Source organism: Gambusia affinis, linkage group LG14, assembly GCF_019740435.1.
Source record: "Gambusia affinis linkage group LG14, SWU_Gaff_1.0, whole genome shotgun sequence".
Classification (NCBI taxonomy): Eukaryota; Metazoa; Chordata; class Actinopteri; order Cyprinodontiformes; family Poeciliidae; genus Gambusia; species Gambusia affinis.
Window position 1 is genome coordinate 21,922,485 of NC_057881.1, and position 18,242 is coordinate 21,940,726.

At 39.8% G+C, this 18,242-nt stretch overlaps 2 protein-coding genes and 1 long non-coding RNA gene across 4 annotated transcripts in view; 1 reads left to right on the plus strand and 2 right to left on the minus strand.

Annotated features, from left to right (window-relative positions):
• LOC122843333 overlaps positions 1–18,242 on the minus strand; it is a 705,002-nt gene that overhangs the window by 354,347 nt on the left and 332,413 nt on the right. The gene's annotated exons all lie outside the window — the stretch shown is intronic.
• The window catches only part of LOC122843340 (hippocalcin-like protein 1), a 54,360-nt gene that overhangs the window by 20,934 nt on the left and 15,184 nt on the right, over positions 1–18,242 (minus strand). The window lies entirely within an intron of this gene.
• On the plus strand, positions 3,325–9,383 carry LOC122843342. The gene is made up of 3 exons (XR_006372690.1): positions 3,325–3,586; positions 3,747–3,866; positions 5,317–9,383. It is a non-coding gene; the product is annotated as an uncharacterized LOC122843342 (long non-coding RNA).

An 18,242-nucleotide genomic window follows, 5' to 3' on the forward strand; every position in this document is an offset into this window, starting at 1 on the left:
TTGATGTTTTCACAGATTGTCTCTTATATTGTACTGTTACAACATAGTGATAGTTTTAAGAAATATGCAAAAAACAAAACAAAACAAAGAACATACTGTTTATAAAAGTTACATATTGCCTCTTTAAGAAACTGTAAAAACGTGTCACTGTACTTGTACTGAAATTTACAGTGTTAAAAAGACATTTTAGCATGTCAGGTTGTAGAATCAACAAACGCATCAAGTGACCATAGAGTTAGCCTAGGATAATATAAAATAGTGATCAAGCTTTCATCTAGAAAAATCAAGTATGAAGTCTTGCATAGGATAATGCTTAGAGATGCATCAATTAATCAGCAATTCATTGATTGAAAACATTTTAATATATTTTTAATCGGAACTTTCACAGCGTTTAATATTCAATACACTTATTGAATAGCTCATTCAATACACTTCTTCAATCTTTACGTCTAAAATCGCCTTTTGTTTGCTTCTCATGTCCATGTCATCTTTTTAAATAGACTCTCTCTCTCCAAAACCCCTGTAACAGGTTTAACGGAGCTCAAAAGACAGATTTTCAGAAAGAAACAAAGTGTAAAGTGACGGGCAGACTGCCAGAGGTTAAAACTACACAACAACATCCTGGTCAAACACAGCGACCTTTTCAATGGACTCGCCACTACCTCCCTGTTTTGATATTGTTTAGTTTTTTTTATTTTTTTATCTTTCTTAAACTAGCTTTGACCTACTCAGAATCTGGCAATCACAGCACGCCCTCCGCAGCATCCTGTGGCATAAAACATTAATCCATCTTTCCCCGCCTGAGCGCCCTGTTGTTGGTGTTCCGTCCTGCTGTAAGTCGACCCAAAAGCAGACGCCACGAACATCTGTCATGATGTTCCACAGCTGCTGCTAAGCAGGTCGGCGACCTCTCGGCTGACGACTCTCGCGCAGAGGAGAAAAAAGGAGAAAGAGACGGAAAAGAGGGGAGAAACCGGACGAGCGGATGGACGACGCGAGAACAAAAGACCGTGGAACGGGTGAGGACAGTAAAGGTGGGAGTAAATCATTTCCACCAGAGAGAAATGGTGCAAAATTGCAGTTTAGCTTGGACATTTTAAAACCATCGTGACATGGCTTTTCAAGTACGGTAGCAAGTTTTCATTTCAGTTCTAAAACAGTCAGCTGGAATTGCAGCATTCGTCCCCTTTGACCTCTCCAACATTCTTTTATGTCGCAACAACAGATTTGTAAGTATCTTAATCAGAATATCATGTAATAAACCATAGAGAGCTATGTACAATAGTACAGTGAAAGGATATTTTTCTTCATGGTGCCAGGGGCGCTAGTGGAGCCTCAAAAATGTGAACAGATATATATTTTTTAATTATAAGTTTTAAATTACATTTTTTAAAGAAAGCCTCATCTGTTTTCCAGTCACAATTATACAACACAAGTTAAAATAACTTATTGAAATGTCAGTCACCATGCTCATCTTTCTGATTGGCTGCCTGTCGAATTTATGACACTGCAGTGCTTCTTAAGCTAGCTAGCTAGCACAGCAAGTGCAAAATTAACAAAATTGACAAGTTTCTTGCAAGAAAAAAAATCATATGAACCATTGAGATGATAAAGTAATATATTATAGACATCAGATTAATAAAGTCATAATATTAATCTTATGTCTACTTTTTAAAAATAAATTTTATATTGCCAATGGTTATAGTTGTATTTGCTAATATTTAACAAATAGCTTATTCAACAGATAAGCTATTTCCCCTTGGGGATCAATGAAGCAAATTCTATTACGAGAGGCGGGTTCACCCTGGACAGGTCACCAGTCTGTCGCAGGGCAACACAGAGACAGACAGGACACACAACCATTCACACACTCACTCACACCTACGGAGAATTTAGAGAGACCAATTAACCAGACAGTCATGTTTTTGGACTGTGGGAGGAAGCCGGAGAACCCAGAGAGAACCCACCATGCACAGGGAGAACATGCAAACTCCATGCAGAAAGACTCTCACTCTCAGTACTGGATCTAACTTCTCTTCTCCAATTTTGAAAAGTTTTTAATATATAGAAGAAACTGACTTATTACCTAAGGAAACTAAGATGAGTTTAAACATGTATGTATAGGCTACCTTTTCTTGAATCACAATAGCACATAATCCAATGGATGTTTACAGTCTGGACCTTTTTCTGTAATTGTCTCCATTTGTCTACCAAGATAGGGGAACCACGTTAAAAATGTGAAAAATATTTAGGTTAAATAATTACGCATAATTATTTAGCTTTACATTTCACCAATTAAAGGTGAGATTCAGGATAACTAACATGATAAGTAATAGTAAATCTTATTACATTGACAAAAAAAACTTTTACCAATTTACTTTTTTACTTTCACTTCAAGTCGCTGTGGTACTTTATCACCAACTTTATAATTAGATTTCACTTTATTTTTTGGATGAAACCACTTTATTGCCCGGGAAACCTCCAGAGATGCATAAAGCCCGACAGTGGACACGGAAAGTAATTTAGTTCCTGGAGTTGTATAAGCTGCTCCTTAAGGAGGACTGAAGCAGGTTTCATTGAAAGTCATTCAGGCCGCTGAGTGAAATCCTCCCACATTCAGCTGAAGTCATTTTTCTGGGCCGCGCTGTGAAATAGAATAACATTAAGCATATTGACTAACTGTGAAGAGAGCGGTACTGCCATTGTTGAAGAAGTGGATGACTGTGGCTGGGCCAATATCAGATTTTTAATAAAAAAAGAAGAAAAAATGTCTGCTATGGAGCATCATTCCAGCTTAGGTTGTAATATCTTGGAGAAAGAAAGCTACACCGTAAAACAAAATATTTTTTTCAAATAAATGACTTCAAGTGAACAGAACTTCTCATCAACCTGTTGTTTGTACTCATCTAAAACAAGCAGTGTGAACTTTTGAATAATAATTAAAAAAATGCTTGATAAGTATATTTATTTAAGTTGAGGAACTGTTTAAATCAAGCAATTTTATTTTTACATTAGTAGTTTCGAGTTTTAAAAAATTGCGTTGGAGATTTTCTACACATACAAAGAAAATGAGTGTGGCTCTGTCTAAAATCTTAATTTCAGACTAACGTGGGTAAAATATTATTCACGTCAATAAACATATTAAAGGCAAAAATAATTGCTGTAACTTGCATTAAAAACACAATAAAATCTATTCATTAATTAGTTAATAGTTATTCATAAATAATTTAAATTGATTAAAAGTTTTGCCATTTATTTTAGGTAAAAATACTGTTTATTTTCCACACGTTTGTTTGAAACGTACATCTAAAAAATAAAAATATAAATAATAATTTCACAACCTACACTGTTGTGCTGTCAATCTTGTATATTCTTTTATTTCATTTGTTGAAACCGATTGTCCAATCATATGTGTGAGGGCGGGACCTAAGTGAGGCAGGTGAAAGGTCAGGTTAGCCTGCGGGGTTCGGCTGCTAGTTTTGCTGTGCTAGAAGGTTGCTGAAAGAGCTAAGCTAAAGAGAAACGTTGATAAATATACGTGCGGATGCAGAGTCTACTTTATTGTTTTGGACTGTTGAACCTCCGGGTGAGTGAGTACTTGCTGTAAATGGTTTCTGCGGGTAAATATATGACGCTAATGACGAGTTAGCATTTAGCATTAGTCCGCAAAACTATAGGTAACTGTATGAGAGTATATTATCCTTAGCCAGATATAAGAAACTTAACAAGAGACTTTTATCGCACAGTGTACCTGGACTCTTCCGACGTTGAGTTTTGCCAGTGTTTTCCATGTAGCCGGCGCTGTGAGGCTCTCAGCTGTTCAGTGGTACCCCTTGGTCACGGACAAGCCCTCATCCATGGCCTCTGTGAGTAAACTATAGCGGGCATGTTTATTTTCCGCTTGGTTTCAAGTGAAGCTACCATTTGTGTTGTTTTTTTTGTTGTTTTTTTTTGGTCCCAACTAACACCAGTTGCGGCTCAGACCTGCAATGGGGTTTCTTTTTTTCAGTTAGAATTCATTATTCGAATAGTTAAGTTCTGAACTGAACTTAAAGGGGAACCATTTTATCAGACTGTGGTATTCTGTGTTTTTTATTTAATTAGTTTGGATCAATATTCTGCCTGTGTTGGAACACATCCTAATTTCGATTAATTTTTATCCTATGCCCTAGTGATTTTTTTTATGTTCTAAATTCTTATTTTGACATTAAACTCTTTGAGTTGTGTCCTAATTTTGTTACTACATATATTTTGATTTAAAAGAGACAATTCATCACTCTTAGTGAGTTCAAAATAAACCAGCTCAAATTTTTCTTGTTCCTTGGAGGCACCGCCATAATGAAAAATCTTAAATAGGTATGAAAGGTAAAAACTGATTAGTATTTGTTTCTCCTGTTTACCAGTAATTGTTTGTTAGTGAGGCACTCGCGTTACCACTGTACTGCCATCACCATCTACATAAGCTTTTGATGTCTGAAATAATTACAACATCTTCAAATTTATTAAGTTTACTGAAGTTACGCTCATTAAAATTACACAAATATTTTTAGTTTAAACAACTTTAAACTTGTGTTTTTTTCAGTAAGGAGAACAAATTAGGTTTTACAGTAGAGTTATGTATATTATGTCATTACAACTGACTCAAAACTACCAAGCTTGTTGAGTTGTTTAAACTTGTGATGTACAGCTTTTGAAAACTTTCTTTTGTTTTTTTTGAGGCAATGAGTTTGAATGTTTTTGGGGTTTTTTTTAGAAAAAAGTCAACTTATTGCGTTTTGCAGCGTACAGAACTGGGGATTGAAGAGGGGAGGCAGGACTATAAAAAGTGGTAGAAGAGATTAACTCAAAAGTCCAGTTTAAGACTTTGGAAAGCCGCTCCCGATCAGCTGTTTAATGTGCTCATAGGAGGATAAAACGCTGCATTCACTTCTCCTGCCAGCAGCTCAGGCACAACGGAGAAGCAGAGACAAAAAGAAGGGAAAGAGAAAGCTGAAAAAGAGCGGAGAAAAGACGGACAGCAGTGGGAGGGGGTCTGGACGCGGTACGCCTGGCTGGAGCAAAGCAGCAAGCACTCGTCCAAGCGAACTAACAGGAGCTATCGATCCTTTTTTTTGTTGAGTGTTTTCAACCTGTTGTCTCCCATCGCTCTGTAAGGCCGGCGTTTTGAGAGCCCACCTGAGACCAAGGGCAGCTCATGAGTTTCATCCCTTTTTATTTCTATTTCTTTCCTCCACCCTCCTTTCTCTCTCCCTCACAGTTTCCTGTCTTTTTTTTTTTTTTTTTTTGGCCAAAGATTTGCTTTTGTTCCCTTCCTAGCTTCCTGATGACCTGCTGATTGTCCCCGTCAAGCGGGACAGAACGGATGGCTGCTGGTTGTCTGCCTTGTCTCACTCTGAGTGCACTCGGAGAGGATTTGTTGAAGATTTCGTGACCTTTTCAGGTCCTCTTCTGCGTAACTGGCCCCATTTTGCGGCTCGCTGATACTCTTGTTATGGCCACCTCTGCGGTTAGATTAAATCTTCCTCTGCTTTGTTCCGTTACACTCTCACCGACTGGGTCACACAAAGAAGCCTTCGTGAAGGAGAAAGCAATGGCGCTGGAGCCAACAGACTTCACAGTCAGGTCGCTACACGGTGCCAGGTGATGATTTTTCTACGTTTACCTTCAACAAAAAATAGATCATAAATGTAACATTTTGTAAATAAATTTTCTTAATGGAAACCTCCCAATTTCTAAATTCCAAGAGTTTGAAAGGTGTTTTTTTTTTTTTTTTTTTTGCAAAGCTGTTATGGGTACACCTTTTTTTTTTTTTGGGTTACACAAGTCACGTGATTAACAACCGGATGTTGCCACTTGCGCAGACCGCGAAGAAGACAACAGGAAGTAGTTGGAAGATCATGGTGCTGCGTGTTTTAAATTGTCTTGTAGGGCAGTGGCTTAAATATTTAAATATGTCAGCAGAAAGATGTCATAATTGTTCTTTGGGTTGCAGCAGTTGAAGTAGTAGTTTGTCTTTTAATGAACACCGTACTTTGGCTTCTGCTACAATTTGTTCACTTCTGCTACGTGAACAAATTTATTCACATGGGATTTTAATTGCCTGCGAAGGACTGGCGACCCGTTCAGGGTGTACCCTGCCTCTCACCCGTTGACAGCTGGATATAGGCACCAGCACCCCTCCCGACCCCAACGGGGTAAAGGTGTATGAAAATGGATGGCTGGATTGTAATTGCATTTCTTATTGAATGGAAATCCTGCAGTTGTGGGAACGCAGGTACTGTCCTGCTCTGTAATCCAATTGTGTTTGAGCTTAAAGCCAGACCTTTTCCTGAAGGACTGTCACACAGAGAGCAGAGTTTGTGATTCAGTCAGTTATGACAAATCATAAAGCAGCCCCAGACAACCGACCGGTGGACATCACCAGCTGCCTTAGGGCAAGAGACGGGTCGCCAGGGGCAAAACAGAAACACACAGGACAAACAACCAGGCACACACACTCTCATACCTCCAGGCATTTCAGAGAGGCTAATTAAGTTAACAGTCATGTTTCTGGATAGTGGGAGGTAGACAGAGAACCCAGAGAGAACATGCTAACTGCATGCAGAAAAACCGCAATCTGGGATTCGAACGCAGGATTTTCCTGAAATCATGATCTGGAAAATTGCGTAGATTGTTTGTTTTTTTTAACGTTTCTGCAGCACATTTTTGTCTAATATAAAAATTAGATTGGTCTAAAAAATGTTTTGGGAGGCAACTACTTGTCCACCCTTAGTTAGTTTCAGCTATTTAAGCTAAGGGCTCTGCTTTCCCAGACAAATATCTAATCAAATCAAAATGTATTGCATTTACAGCAATCTCATCTGACCACATTGCTTCACAATAATTACAGCATCATAGATGTTTGATAAAATCAGAAATAAATTAAGTTTGATTAATGAATTTATAGTAAAATAATATGAATCAAATCAGACACACACTTAAATTCAGCTGCAGCAATTTCCCAAAAACTAGAATCAATTACTATTTTTTTTTTTTATTCTAATCTGTTTAATAAGATGATTAAGAGCAGTAAGGTTGACCCAAAACAGTGTACTGTTGGTAGTAGAAAAAAAAAAAAGATATAAAAAATCTTTAACCTCATTCAGACAGTTGCCACAAAAACTGACCAGGGATTAACCATTCAGACAGTGGTCAGAATGTTTCAAATCTCAGGTTAGATTATAATCTTTTAGATGTCAGACTCTACACAAACTGTTAAAATCAGTGGAATTTGAAGTGAATACCTTTATGATGCTTAATTAAAAATACCCATATGCTTTGTTGATAACACCAGCTAGCAGAGGCAGTCTGAATGATCTTTACCAAGAAACTGCACAAATAATTAAAGAAAAAAAGGATGACAGTGCCTACTGAACTTTGATTTCCCATCTAAATAGAATCTGCATTCACTGTGACACAATTAGGACGTTCTTTTAGGTGGAGACTCTATTCTGTAAATGGGACACAGCATGATGGAGAACAAATACCAGTTAGCTGGGGGTTTTTTGTTTGTTTTTTTTTACTTTAAAATGAAAAAGCTAAAGTATTTTACTGCTAAAACACATCAGCTTTTTCTTTCCTGTTTCCGGGATGTAAAAACTGTCAGAACTGCCGGCGTTTTGTGCATTTTGCCATAGGAAATGGAAAAGGAATAAATGTGAAGGAGTAAAAACTTTTGTAAAAAGGTCTGATTTGCTCTTTTCACAACCAATCAGCAATGAAGCTGTTTGCTGTAGGCAATAAAAGGACAAATGTCATTCTCAAAACCTCGTTAGTCTTGCTTGTTAAATTCCAGTTTGAAGTTTGTAATGTCCATTATTGATTTTCACAACTGTTGACCGTACAATGCGTTTGGTTTTTTTAGAAATGTTTTTACAATGCAAAGCACTTTTATAAACTTGATTGATTGACTGCCAAAGTAAAGACCACTGCAAGGCAGCATGGAGGTACTAATTAATTTTAGATCTGAAGCTTAAGCACATGTAGTAATGAAGCAGGACGATGATCCAAAGCGCACCACCAAGGTCATATTTAAAGAACTTTTCAGAGTGGTCACTGAACAAACTCAAACACCCTACAATATGGCCTGGAGCAAAAGAAGGGTGGACCAGAAAGGACTCACTGTCAGTTATTGCTGAAGGTCGATGACTTTTGCAATAACTGTGTGTTGATCAGCACAGCCTTTCCAACAAGTTTCAGTCTAGGTGGTAATTCCTTTTTCACACATAGAAAAATTTCCTTTAGTCTTTTTTAGTATTGACACAAATGATGTTAATTAGATTTTTTTTTTTTAGCTAGCAAACTAATTTATTTTTCTTACAGAAAATGTAGCCTTAGGAGAAATTGTTATTTTTTTTTTTTACATTCTCGATTCGTCCTTCCTGGTCAATAAGAATCGAGTCATCAACGGAAAATGATGAAGAACCGTGACTGAGAAAACACAAGGAAATGAAGGACGGAGACAGGAGGGAAGACAGATGAAGGCGAGAGAGTTAGCGAAAGAAAAGACATTAATGGCGGGGATAAAAATAAGAACAAGGGCGGGTCCTTAGTGTGGCGCTCTCCTCTAGTGCACAGAGGGTCTTTGGAGCAAATCTAAATCCTGATAGTAACTTAAATAGCTATTAAATAAAAAGCCATTTATTACCCCTCGCATAAATCTGTGCAAGCACAGTCTGTTTGATGTGCAATCTTCTTTCTTGCAGTCAAAGTAGTGAACATAAAAAAAAAAAAAAGAGGAAAATAATATTATGGGGGAACATTTAAGGTCACGGAAGTAGAGGTATGAAAACAATCTGTGGAAGTTACTTATGGCACAGAAAGGAAAGCATCTATACTCTGTTCATCATTACATGAATGATGCAGGCTAAAAAAAAGTCACAAGGGTCATTTATCTCTTGAGGAAGGAATACACCACAAGAACTTGCAAACCAATTCTGCCAGAAACCTGCTTAGCAGTCGGGAGAAGGACTAGTTTACGATGAACGATGTCTGCTTTGGTAGAAATCTGATAAGTTTCCATGGTAAAAGCCCAGGATCATCATTTTCCTTGTCATTCCACTGCATGGCTTTGCTAAAGAGAATATTTAGCCCTTGAGAAAAACGTTTATACTATTGCTTTTTGTTAGGTTGTGAAGGCAGGGATCAGCATTCATGGCACCCAAACATTGGCATTTGAAACTGGCTTCTTTGTGACGGCAGTTAATTAAAAAAAGTGTGATTTATATCACTAAGCCCCACACAGTAACAGCATTTAATCATTTCAGATTTACTGAAACGGTGGAGGAAGTAGTAAAAAGTACATTTTTTATAATTCTGTCAGTTTTGTTTCATTTTTTAAAAAAAATTATTAGAATTCATCAAGACAAAAAGACAGCATTCTTACCAGGATTAGATATTTTCCCCCCCCCATAATAAGTGATAAATGACACCATAAGTGCTCAAATCTAATTTCAGATAAGACAATAAAGTGATGGCTGGATGGTGACCGACAAGTCAGTGCCCCAAAAATTACAATAATAATAAAAAAAAACACCATTTGTTAAGGTTTAGCTAACGTTGATTTGTGCGGCTGTCTGGTGACAATAAAGGTCTATTAGAATACACATCAAAGCTATTTCCATTCCATTTATATGGAGCTAACAGCATGCACTGTGACCGTTTTTAATGTACATTTATGGACTAGCCTTTCAACTGTTTAATTTTCTGTTGGATTTACAACTAATACAGAACATTGTGTTTTCTTACAGTACCGAGAATGAAAAATTGGAACTGGTCAAAACTGGAATTAGCAGGTCAGACCTCAAAGAAAATTGGAAATTGGTTCAGTATATCTCTAAACGTAAAAAGAGATGCTGCTTGATGTTGGCTTGTTTTGGTTTAAAAAAATAAATAAAAAATCTCTTTTGAGGCCTATTTTTTACACATAAAAATTTCATGAAGACCTCTTTTTGAGATGAGGTCAGACTTTGCAAACAGCGCATTCATTTTTGGACAATTCTGTTTCCATAAAGGACCCAGCAGCCAAAACATAAATGTCCTCCGCTGAGGAGCCTCGAAGATTTCAAGCACCGCATTTTCACTCATTCTTTTTGATCTGCAGCAACCCTCCGCTGATCAGTGTTTTGCTTGGAACTCATCAGGATGCATGAGGACCTTTTGCTATGAGCAAAGCAAAAAAAAAAAAAGCAAGCTGAGGAACACAAGGTTTCTTTGTTACATAAACACAGCAAAGCTATCCAAACTGGAGCAGCACGCAGCTTTCAGATGAAGAAAATCTCTAACCTTTCCCATCTCGTAGTGATGATGTAGATTTTAGCTAAATCATAAAATAAACCAAATGTGCACAGGACTGCAAATTGTACTGTGGAAAGGAAGCAGTGGTCTCACAGATGGCTGGACATGGTCCTTCATAATTTTCTGCTAAAGAGCAGAAATATTGGATTTATCAATTATAAAAAAAAAAAAAAAAAATCACCATGAGGAAGCAAAGCAGCCTCAGATCGACTCATTAAAACAACCACGTTTTAATGTTAGTATAAGGTTGTTTTTCTCAGGTGCTCTATATAGCCATATTTATATGGTCCCCATTTATATATATGCATAGTTAAAAATTTAGGTTCATTTCAAATTGGAAGACAGCAAGAAAAAGGGAAATAAAAACAGAGAGAAGGATAAAGAGCATACAAGATAACACCTAGAAATCTGCTTCTACACCTGCAGAAAGGGAGAAATAAAACGGAGCTGAGAGACCATATCATATGTAATTGTTGCTAATTCAAGATACATTGAGTGACAACTGCAGCCCAATTATATGTATATATAGTGTGTATCTGTTTGCACCTGAATCCAAACACCTGTGGGTGAGCATGCTTGTGTATATAAGGTTTCTTCCAGCCAACAGGCATCGGGAGTGAGCACCAAACCCTGGAATCCGAGAACCACCATTGCTTTGGCATGTGGGCAGAGGCACAAGCGACTGACAGGGAGTTTGACGGGGGGAAAATAGGCCCCGCATTTGGTGGGAGGCCTGAGATGCTCCAGGAGGGGGGGGGGAAGCCCAAGACCTAAATAGGCACACACAATCACATGTTACTACACTCCTGCGCACATGGACACTCACACCCGTAAACCTGGCATAAATACACGAAAATGGACCGCCTACACACAATCGCACTCCCTGTATACACTTTACTCCCAGGTCCAAGAAGCCCAACCTCTGGATCCAGTAGGTGATCCCTGACGTAACCTTGACCCCCCCGCCCCCATAGACCAGCGACCCCGGACCTGGACAAATAGTCCAAACAAGCCAGCCAACTAGAGTTACCACCGGAACATAACAGTCTCAACCTCTCAATAAACTCCAATCCCAACTCCATGAACTTCCCACCCCACATAATTTCCCCTAATCAGTCACCCCAACCATGACACCAGCTCCCGCTTCCCCAACACACTGTGGACCACCACAAGCACCACACACAGAGATCATTGTTTCGTAGGAAACCTGAGACAGCCCTTTGTGTTCTTCATGGTTTTCACCTTGGCACTCTTCCACAGACGTCATTTTTTGCCCAGTCTCTTTTTTTAAATTATTCCTTGGACCATGATCTCTAATCTTAAGTGAGGCAGTTCTTTAGATGTTATGGGTTGTTTCCAGACCTCCTGCATGGGAAATCGATGTGCTCTTGGACTAATTTTAGTAGGTCGGTCACTGCTGGAAGGGTCCACCGCTGTTTCCCTGTGTTAATCATTTGTGATTAATGCGTCTTGCTGTGGTTTACTGGAGTCTTAAAGCCTTATAAAAGGGTGGTAACTCTCTACAGACATACAGATCTCAATCTCGGTCACCTATCCACAAATGTCTTTACATCAGAGCATGGTGTGTATGAAAAATTGACCAACATATTCGACATGTATTGATTATCTTGATGATGGCACTCATCAAAATGCAATGTTTGTCACTCAATTGTTGGCTGTATGTTTTTATGATATATATAGCACTTGCGTTTGCCTTGGTGCTGAAATGTGCTATACAAATAACATTGATTGATTGCCTATAGATTAGTTAGCCTACTTCCTGATTACAGACAGGTTTTGTTTTAATGAGTAATTGATTCTACAGGTCTAGCTGTAACTATGCCAGAAACGTGTTAAATCAGTCATTCATGATTTAACAAGCGCACAAATATGTTTTCATATACGACTAGGATGGCTTGATTAGCCTTCCTAGTCCCCCCCCTAAATGAATGAAATCAATGCTTGATGTGCACTTTTTGTTTACTGACACTGCCGTTGTCGGACATTAAAAGTTGCTGAATGATGTAAAACAACAGAAGCAGAAGAAATGTGGGAAAAATATCTTTTCACAGCCCTGTCTTTGTCACGATTCGAGAATGAACGATCATTCTTTCCTTGCATGCCAGATATGAGCACAGGGGGATATCTTGTATATAATATTCATCTAACAGTTTTAAAGAGGCGGACTTGTGGAAAGCCTTCTTTGAACTGCATCTCATGAAATATTTACAGTGGGAAGCTCATCTCCCTGGTCGGTAACACCAAATTCAGTGTGCTGTGGCAGGCGCGCATTCGTTAACCGGTTGTAGCTGCTCCTCTCTCTGTGTGCCGGAGACGCCGTATGCAAATGCTGAACTACACAGGACATTTGCATGTAGTATTGGAACAAGAATTCAAGATGTGAGGGATATGAATCACAAAAGAAAAGTCATGTAGGACCAAGTCTGGAAATGCTCTACTGTTCCTTCTTCCGACACCAAACAAGACCCAAAAAGTCCTCTGAATGCATCCCCTCGCTGTTTACGCCAGCAATTTGTGAAAGAGCGGCGTAATAGAGCACGATGAGTGCTCACAAACAGGAAAGTGCGGGAAGCTTTAATAGCCTTATGGCTTTTTTTATTTATTTATTTATTTTTTGTATTGTTTAGATATCAGCCGCATTATAACTCAAATTGTTCTTAATGAGTGCAGGGATCCAAGCATTTGGTTAAGTGCTGCACGCTCTCTCTGAGCTCCTGGTTTCGGAAAAACCGGCGTTCGGCTCAAGTTCTGTTCGCTCGCACCAGGGGAGGAAGGGCGCTCCAGCGAGCATCTTGACTGTAGCGCACCATGTGTCTGTGTGGGAAGAGACTCGAGGAGTCCAGGAACCGATTCCCTCCAAAGGGAATTAAAACCTGATGCGGATTGCAATATTTGCTGGGTTATAGTTTGGGCCATAAATGCAGAGGATTTTGGGAAAGGAGGTGCGTTAAACCAGAGATTAAGCAAAACTAGAGAAGCATTGATGGATAATTAATGCCACTTTTTCCTCTTCCTCCCTCCTCGCCCTTTCCCCCTCCCTCTGTGTTTGTTTCAGTATCTGCTCTGTGCAGCTCTATGACCTTTAGCGAGTGTGTAATTCTAGCACATAGAGGATAATGGTATATGAAAATCCATAGGGTTTGCTGCATGCTGTGCAAACTGCAGACACGAGGCTCAGCTGCTGCTGCTGCTGACAGGCTGAATCGTGACCCCCCCTCATCACCCGTCCTGCCGGAGACACTATTATATCGGCATCAGCCACGCTCCTGTGAGAAGTCCATACAGCCACAGGTTTGCTCATCTTTCTGCTGGAGATAGATTAACCTCGGCAGCTAAGCCTAGCCCTGTGGAATATTTAAGACATTACTCCATTATAAGTGGGCTCATTGTCAAGAAGACTGGCCTTTATTAAAAATCCTTCCCCGAGCAAAGCTCGCACGTTCAGAATGGAAGGAGGCCTTGCAAAAGAATGTTCACATTTCAGTCAATGTCTGTTTTTTTTATTGGGGTTTTATGTGACAGATATTCGCATCTTAACCACATTGAGATTATAGCAGTTCTGCGAAGGCCTCAGAGGTTTGTGGGGAAGCAAACATCAATGTAAAGGCCAAATAGAGCAGAAAGATCAGGCAGGAAGCAGAGTTGGGTTAACAACCCTGCTGTTTTTTTAACAACCAGATTTTCAGACACCCAGACATCTGAAAATGGTAAGAATATGGCACAATGGGTAACCTACCAAATGTAGTTTTCAACCTAAACTAACGGTCCATGCATTGAGAACGTTATTCAGAGAAGTACCTAAAAGGTTCATGGTGGCTCTGGAGGAGCTGGTGACCTCATTTATTCTTGCACTCCACAAATTTTATATTAATTTGAGTTTTATATAAGAGGAGTGTTAGTTCTCTGTAGCCACTGGTTCTTGCAGAGTCATGGGGTTGCTGGTGCCTATCTGAAGCGGTGAGTGGGTAAGAAGTGGGGTACGCCCTGAGTAGGTTGCCTGTAGTGATGGCATAGTTACCTTGAAAAAGTAACTTAGTTAGATTACTGACTGCTTGATTCGGAAAGTAACTAAGTTACATTAAAAGTAACTTTTTTCAGCAGCAGAAAACAACGCTCTGCCACATGTGAAAATCACATTGATCTTTACCAATACTGAATTGTAAGCTGTTTTGTAATGGTAACATCAATAATGTGTCTCCACTTATAAGGTTGAACTGAAGAGGAGATTGTTTAATGGTTACAACAGTACAAAAAAAAAACTTTAGTAATTTGTGCGTGTTTTTGTGTGTTCCAGTATTGTCTAGAAAACTCTAAGAAGGCCCCCATTACTCCCCCCAGCCTCCAGGTTGTGCGTTACGGCCCTGCGTTTGGTGTCACAGCTCACAGAGCTCCTCCTGCTCTGTGCAGCTGAGTTTAGGTTCTGAGTTTAGAACCTAAACTCAGATGGCTGCACAGATTTGTGACTTATCTTAATATTAATAACTATAATGGCGTTTAGTTGCACAACCTTACGAACTCGTTCACTGGTGGCTGTTTTCGCGTTTATTGCGCTGTTCATATTGGTCTCGATGTTTGCAGTTTTCTGGAGCGCAACGTGAAGCTCGACGTCATTCAGAGGTAATATATTAACTTGACATTAACAAAGACACAGCGGGACGGATCATCCGGGAAATGATGGACAGGGAGAGTCTGACTAAAACTAACTGGAAGTCAGACACATTCTGGGTTTTAGGTCTGCTTATTTGCAAGCCCAAAAAGCGCAACCCACGACTCATTAAATCTGCAAGCGACTTTAGAAAAAAAACAAGCCCAAAGCTGCTTAGAATAATTGAACTTGGCGACAGAAACTAAAAATAGTTCCCGATTTGCCAGCAACAAAATGCGCATTCCCCTCTTCCCTCCATTGTTTACGTTTCTGTCGCTGCTGATACTGTCGCATAGAAACGGCGATCACTCCCCAAGACATGTAGAGGAAATAAAATTAAATTACAAAAGAACATAGTAACGCAAAGTGATTTCGATAAGTAACCCTAACCCTAAGTCTGACTACTGGATCTGAAATAGCAACGCGTTACTCATTACTGAAAAAAGTGGTCTGACGTCAGTACCGCGTTACTGACATCACTGGTCGCCTGTTAATCACAGTTCAACACAGGGATAGACGAACATACACACAAACTCAGACCTTGTGAAAACTTAGAGAGGTAGCTGACCTAACTGTCATGGTTTTGGAATGTCGGAGGTAATCGGAGAGACAATGCCGATGCCCAAGGAGAACATGGCAAACTCCATGGAGAAAGACCCCTGACCTGGATGCTACTGCCAACCACGCCACTGTTCAGGCTTTGTCTCCTTCTTTAGAACCTAAACTACCGGACACCTTTGTCAATGAAATTACAGAATGTGATTACCCCTGTGGCAGGGTATTCATGCAGACTCATTAAAGACGCAGTAAGCCTAACACTACTGGAAACTGCAGTTTTAAAAACAGCATTCTAAGATTTCTTTAAAACACAATGGCTACTGCGTCAGTGACACTGTCGTTCAGGCAAATCTATGATTCCCCATGGGGGTCTCAACAGCAGCTATTTCTGCCGCGGAGGTGAAGGAGAATACTGATACAGTTTCTATACTTTGCAGCCATCGATCTGCTGACACACAACACCCGTTTTCCCAATCCTGTCATTAACCCTGCTTTTTCCCCCCTTCCTCCCGTCTCTATCCATCCGTCCACCTTCCTTCCTCCCTGAACCAGTCCCAATGTCGATTTGTCATTTCTAAAAGCCACTGATCTTTGCTAAATGCCTTGGGCCAAACTCGCTGCTGCCTGCGCTCCCTTGGTATCGCTGTTCTAGATCTTTTCGTCCTGCTCGCATCAGCCAGACCACCAGAACGCCGGCGCGTGGCCTTTCCAGTACCATTTTTTCACTCCATAGAAGTGGGCTTATATGCTCTATGTTGTGTCGGGGAGAAGTTGCGGACCCTTGTTTCACTATTGTCAAAAGTGAGCAAGGACATTTAAAACTGCTTTAAATTTAGATTCCAAACACAAACGTTTCTGCATTGAGACAAACGTCTATGACAGAAAAGCTCAGAAGTGTAAGTGATATTACAAGGGCAAGTTAAAGAGGACACTCAATCAAACCTCTCTCCTTTCAGCCTGCTGCCAGTGTCACATTGCACGGGAAGTGAATTATCCCACAGGCCCGGAGAACTGAAAGGGTTACTGCACTCCATTTCAGTTCTGCAAGGGCTCTCAAAAAGGGGGACATCCCTTTACTGAACGAGGCCTCCTGAGTGAAGGGCTTTCTAGGCACCAGAGCAAATTTTAGCTTGTGTCCCAGAACAGCAAACGGCACGAGGGGGGCAAGAACCCCAAAGACACGGTCGCAGCCATGTGCAGAACTCGCTACTCAAAATGAAGATGGTAATTATGCTCTCAGCATCAACTTCCTTCTCTTGTTGCTGGAGGCAATTAGTGGCTTATTTAGGTCAAGGATTGTTCTGTGATAGGAGCGGAGAAAAGAAAGACAGCGGCTCATGTGGATGTCGCAGCATTCGGCAAGACGTGGCACTTCCCGTGTTGTACTTTGAAATGAATCTAATTTGGGCTGAACGATAATATCCCAGATTCTGTAGACACGGCTACCAACATTTGTACTTGACAGTGTCAGAAAGAATCTTTGTTTTCTACTCTGCTTTCAGATTTCTAACAATAAGGATTTATCAACAATATCATATGAAGACATATGAGAAAATTAATCTGGATAAGAATTATATTGCTAAAATTCAACACGTTGTAAAAATTGTTGCATATAGGCCTTATGTCGTTTGGTGTGATGTACCACGGGGGTCTGTGTTCGGACCACAACAATTTATTATTTACAGTGCATTAATGTTAAATGGACTTCACATTTGGTTAATTTGAAGATAAAAACAAATATCTTTGACTTCAGTAAGAAAACTATTTCAGAAATAAGGACAAAATGGAATTTAAAAAAGGAAAACTAATTGTATTTGGTATGGGAACCCACCCAAAAGGAAGCCACTAGGGGGAAACGTGCATACAATTAACATGACAGTTTGGCAGCAGCTGAAAACATTTGCTGTATATTTCATATTCATCATCTTTAAGAGCTACATTAAGTTTAAATTTGCAGCGTATGCAGACAACCAGAAGAAGTCTGTTTTCTTCTTCCCATTGTGAATCCTTTCCACAATGTGAAGTTTTGGTAAAGGAGGAATTAAAACAAAACTCCAGATCGCTGACACTGACGTTAATCAGTCAGGAAGGAGACACAAAGCCATTTCTAGGCATAAGTATTATTATTATTATTTATTTATTATTTTAAATCTTTCCAATGAGTTTGCAACAAAACAATTATCCACAAGTAAGCCAAAGGGTACAGGGTGGCCTCCGTGCCGCCCCGTGTTTGAAATATGCACAAAGTGATCCATAGTAGAAGTAGAAAGTGACTGACTGGGCGGCGCCGATGAGTGGGAGGCAGATGGGTGAGGCAGAAGCATCCTCGTTTTCCAGCTGCTTGCTGGCACAAACACTAACACAAGGTTATGACTCCTCTTCCAGTTATTATCCTTGCCCTCATGCTTTTCCGCTTCATTTCCCCCACTCATTATTTGCATCTCGCGTCTTTTTGGGATTTTTTTTTTTTGCTAATGATCCATCAAAAGCAAACCAAGCACCCCTGGCTGTCGATCTCATTTTCCCTGCTGCCATGTACGTCTTGGCTGTATTCCACCCTGCCCCCGACATATGGTGATCACACCTCCTTCTGAAATGTGCGACACATAAAAGAGAAGGCAACGACTGAATCAAATGGAGAAATCTCTCTCTGCTTCTGGCAGTTCCTAGACTCGCAGCGCGT